A 6000-nucleotide genomic window follows, 5' to 3' on the forward strand; every position below is an offset into this window, starting at 1 on the left:
CCAAGTTTCGTCTACAGATGCAATATTCCAAAGAATATCATCTACGTACAATCTCCAAAAAGTGGTAAAAAAGGCAGAAACCAACCCATATAATAGATATAAGTTATCTTAATAAGAAATGATTTTAAAAGTTACTGTGATATTAGGATTTTCCACTGATTTGGTAATAGAACATTATATTGCAAAACATGACTTGATGCAGAAGAAAATCAATTTTGAAATCAGAAAAATCCATTGCAAATGCTGTACTTCATTTTGACAAATTCAATAAATCACAATTTAAATATTAACAGCTGTTGCATTAAAAAGTAGTGTACAATTATCCATATGGTCGTAATGTAAACAAATCTGAAGAGGCAACTTTAAAGGCTTCTGGGACAGAGCCCCAAGGGAATTTACCTCTTTCCTCGTTTGATGGCTCATCTACAGACCAAGACCTTTGTTTAGAGACCCCTACCAAGTTTCTACGCCCAGCCGTTCTCTCAAATTAGCTGTGACAAAAACCCCGTGTTCCTCCATAAGAATAACATGGGATGGGAATTTAAAGGCCACGGGGGCAGAGCCCCAAGGGAATTCACCATATTTCTCTTTTGATGGCTCATCTACAGACCAAGACCTTTCTTTAGACACCTCTACCGAGTTTCTACACACAGCCGTTCTCTCAAAATAGCTGTGACAAAGAAAAACAGTTTCAAATGAATATATAGATATTATTTAAAAAATGGTGGCCATTTTCCAAAATGGCAGCAAACCTGAAAAGTGGAAAACTGTGTATTTTATGGTTTTTTTTTTTAATAGGGATGCAATTTTAAGACTTACTTACTCTTTGCATTTTTGCTAAAACTACTTGTTTAGGAGCTACATGATGCAAAATGTACACCGGAAGACATTTTTTCATAGGCTGTAACTCCTAAACTTCTAATTTTACTCTTATTGTTATAGAAAAAAACCTTAGCTAATAAATTAACAATTCTTTCGCCATTTTGCTCACAGTAAAATTGTCTACAAAAAAAGTGGTAATTGTATAAGTTAGGTAGGCAAAGTGTAAAATAAAATAAATTATATAAAGAGGACTTTAAAATTAAAAATTTTATAAAAATTTTTTTAAAGTAAACTTAATTTTTCTAATTCCAAGATTAATTTAGACACCAAATGACACTACTGTTATAAAGTTCAATTTATTCCCTACGTAGAAAAATCACAAGTTGTTTACTTTTATAAGTGTAATAACATTGAATAGTTATTTGTGCAACTAGTGAGCAAAGGGAGTAGGCCTAAGTATTTCTCTCGAGTGAGTCAATTGCACTTTGAACTCAAGTTGCACATTATATTTTTCCTACAGTTACCATAAAACAATGGTGAAGAAACGTGACATATTTTTACACAGAAGTGAACATTTAATATTACATTTAATGATACAACAGTAAGGCCTACAACAGCTGACCAGCTGATTTACAGCCAGTGCTGCAAACGTATTTCGCGTGCATACGACCTTGTCTGCATGTTACGCGCTCACTATTTCGTGCCTTCACGTTGCAAATCTGGAGTGAGTGAGACAAAGTAATAAGAGTGAGACAATGTTAACATTGTCTCACTGATGAGCGAATTGGCCACTTTGCTTTCTCAAATCAGTGAGAGAACATGTAGATTGTTAGGTAACTGTAGGAAAAAATATGTTTGTTTTGCCAATAACATACCGCACCTGATCTGGTTTCTAAGGCAACACAACATTGTCTGTTATTCACAAAACTAAATTAGTGAATATGCAAAACAAGAAGCAAGATATTTATAAACATTATAAAAGTAAGAAGAAACAAAAAGGGTGAAAAATAATAATTAAATGACAAGTGGCGCTGCGTACACAAGCGGCACTCGTAAGTCGGCCGCCGGGCCTGCAGCGGCCGTACGAGAAACCTTCGTAAGACGGCTCCAATGGGTAAAGCTGCAGTAACATTTTTAGCATTTTGCTATAATTCACAACTTTAAAATGCTAGGCTACCCCTACACTGTTTTTGCAGGCTAAAGCAAAATTTGCTACAAATAAAATTGAAGATGTAATGTTCAATCATGTAGGCGCCTAATACCGATAATTTAATAAAAAAATGCTTGACTTAGACAATAAAATTTATGCCGTAGTTGTCTGAGAGTTTGTTGCATTTAACTGCTAAAACAAATTTCATCCCAGCCTATACCCTGGTTTGAAGTATGCCTACTGATTATAAATTAAAAGTCATAGTTTGGTATTAACTATCTTTATAAAACCAAAAGTAAATATTTACAAACACAACATAAACAAATGAATATTAAACATATGTTATTTGTCATCTTCCCCTTGAGCTTGGAGTCCGAATCTTTTTTTTATAAATCTATTATTTCTTCTATTTATACCCTTGTCTTTAATAGAAACTAAATAAGATCTGGGTTGTTGAAGTTTCTTCTCTATTACTCCTTCATCCCATGTTTTATTGAATACATCTTGAACCCATACTTCCTGCCCTTCAGTAAAGCTATCTTCACGGTTTAAAGACTTTCTATCATAATGTGACTTTTGTGCTTTCTGAGTTTCTATCATTTTTTCATAGATGCTGTCCTCAACAAGTTTGGGTATAATAGTTCTTCTCTCATTGGAATTTTACTTCTTAAGTGTCTGCTGTTAAGAAGCTGAGCTGGAGAAACTTCAAGGTTAGATATTGGGCTGTTTCTGTAGTTTAGTAAGTATAACTGCAGATCTTGTTTTGTTTCTTGACATTTTTTTAACATTTCTTTCACTATTCCGACGGATTTTTCCACTAATCCATTTGATTGGGGATAGTATGGACTTGTTGTTATGATTGTTACATTCCATTCCTGAGAAAACTGCTTAAACTCGTTACTGTTGAAAGGCATATTAAATTAAAAGTCATAGTTTGGTATTAACTATCTTTATAAAACCAAAAGTAAATATTTACAAACACAACATAAACAAATGAATATTAAACATATGTTATTTGTCACCTACCATGCAGTCTAAGTAAAGGTTTCTTTTGTTCAGAATCAAAGTTACTTCTAACTTACATGGTTTTGATGGTTTCCACGACAAAGCTTGTATTCCTGATTGATGATACCTTGGATAGTGTTTCTATTTCAAATAAATTCACCTGCAATACCAAAAGAAATTGAGAAAATTATGCCTGCCATGATGAAGCAAGAGGAAAGTTCACTAACTATTGAAGAGTTCCTGGAACAACCTGTGGATGAGTCTGTAACTTTACATCTAAATGTGTTAATTATTTCTAAATAGTCTGTTATTGTTTTCTTCAATTTTGTTAATCATTCATTTGTTACTTGTTTACAGTCTATTGTGATTGTTAACCCTGTAGGTAGTTGAAAGGAATTTGTAAAACAGACTCATAGGCTACTCACGTTACCTCTGATTAAAGACGATGAACATTGAAATTTTATGTTCTGCTCCACTAACAATGCAGGGTGTTACAGAAAATTTGTCATTAATTTCCATGACTATCCATGACCATTTAGGTACCATTGATTTCCATGACTCACGAACTTTACTCGAAAATTATAATATAACATGCACACACAAATAATACTGCCTGGATAAGATATTTCACAGAAAATACTGAAATATGTATTAACAAATAACAATGGAGTACAATAGGTACAACAATGAACTAGGCCTAATAGAAACTCAAATCTCATAAACTAGCTAATTCAACTGCAATAGGCTAAATTGAATTGTCGTACACATTTGCGAAAAATTCTGAAAAAATGCTACAATAGTCGGGGTTACAGCTTACAGCCGACTAGAGTATTGAAAGGTCCCTTCAAATCCACCCATCATTGGGGATTTCCATGACTTTCCATGACTTTTTGTCTACTTCCATGACTTTCCAGAATGTGGACACCCTGCAATGTCGATGCATGTAAATGTCGGATGGACTTCCGTCTGTTGGCACAAACAACAGAATGAAAATATTGATCGATACATCGATTATTCGATATATCATTCGGTTAGTTAGGTTAGGTTAACTTAATGAAACAATCGAATAATCAATATTTTCATTCGCTTGTTTGTGCCAACAGATATGTCTACCCTAAATATCCATGATAATAAATGATTTGATTTGATTTAAACTGTTGTCACCTTTACAAAAACTACTGTAGGTTACATATCACTTCAGCCCACCAAACATTTGGGCCGCACTTCAGTTACCGTACAATAAGTTAACTCCTAGAACTTCAATAACTTAGGCTAAGTAGGTATGGTACCTACTCTTTACAAAATGATTCAATCATAGCCTAATAAGTTAGCGTGGCCATTTTGAACTCAGAGCCAATGTCAACAAAAACAAGCCTATATAACTTAGACGATAGACCTGAGACAATGCTTAGCCTTTAAAAAGCATACTAGGCCTAGACCTCGTCCAAACAATAGCATAGAGCAAGATGACGACTCAAGGCCTAATCTGGCTTTAGAGACCTGTATTGAAAGGGGTGTTTTACATAAACTGTAAGTTAAAGTAGTCCATGTGGAGGCTACATGAACAATTCCACTAACTTAATTTCAAGTTAAGCCTGCTTAAAAATATTAGGCCTAAAAATCAACATAAATTTAAATTGATAAAATCTTGTTAATCATATCAGATTAACAACCTTAAATAAGTCTTAAGCTTATTCTATGGTGATTTATAGAACTAAAAAATGGCCAGTTGGATCAAATGTTAGGTTCTTTTAAGGCTAAGTGCAGAATGAATGGGAAGTAGACTACCGTAGAGTGATAGAAGTAGACTTGTGTGAAACTGGCAATAACTCGGCAATAAGTAAGGCACGTGCCCAAAAAAATCTATTGCTGGCCGTTTTGCGGCAAAATACGTCCGCGATCCATATTACCAATAATGCCAACAGATAGAGGACACGTTAACGAACACGACAGTATCAACATTATGTACCTGGGGAATAGAATAAGGGGGGTAAAACCAGCAATAAGTTGTGCGCGCGCCCGATAAAATCTATTGCCGGCCGTTTTGCGGCAAAATACATCCGCGACCCATATTACCAATAATGCCTATGTGCAAATGTGACCTATAGAGCTAGCTATTAAAGTGGTGCTCATGTGTGTTTTAAAATAGGCTACAGCAACTCTATGATTTAGTTTGAAAATATAAACTGATTTAAAAGCGTAAACCGGCGTAAACCTACTTACTTTCAAACCCCTACTTTTGATGTTAATAGATCCCTAAGAACATGACAACATACCTTAGTGTAGCAATAGCATCAATTGCTTCATATTGATGATTTATTAATTACATGTTTACCATCTTCTTCAATTTTATTCAAGCCTCTTCACATGTAGCTTGCAAAACGGCCAGCAATAGATTATCAGGCGCGCGCACAACTTATTGCTGATTTTACCCCCCTTATTCTACTCCCCAGGTACCTACATAATGTTGATACTGTCGTGTCCATTAAAGTTTCCTCTATCTGTTGGCATTATCGGTAATATGGATCGCGGACGTATTTTGCCGCAAAACGGCCGGCAATAGATTTTAGCGGGCGCGCACAACTTTTGCTGGTTTTACCCCCCTTATTCTACTCCCCAGGTAGGCTACATAATGTTGATACTGTCGTGTCCGTTAAAGTGTCCTCTATCTGTTGGCATTATTAGTAATATGGATCGTGGACGTATTTTGCCGCAAAACGGCTAGCAATAGATTTTTTCGGGCGCGCGCACTACTTATGGCTCTGGAGTTATTGCCAGGTTCACGCCAATTAGAAGTAGGATAGTCCGATTCCTACTAGGCCTAGGTCTAAGTTGAGGTACGAAAGTAGGCTAGGTGGTAAGCTTAACATTCCAGTAGCCTAAGCTTACAGTACTAGGCATGAGTGTTAGCTTAGGCAAATTCTAAAAAGGAACATCAAAGATGTCTGAACAAGCCTTTTTTAACTAGGCTAATCTCAAAAAAATAACATAAAACGTAGGCTAGGCCTAGGCATGTAACTTAA

Source organism: Macrosteles quadrilineatus, unplaced genomic scaffold (genome assembly GCF_028750875.1).
Source record: "Macrosteles quadrilineatus isolate MER2022 unplaced genomic scaffold, UCM_ALF_1.0 Scaffold_371__1_contigs__length_84190, whole genome shotgun sequence".
Classification (NCBI taxonomy): domain Eukaryota; kingdom Metazoa; phylum Arthropoda; class Insecta; order Hemiptera; family Cicadellidae; genus Macrosteles; species Macrosteles quadrilineatus.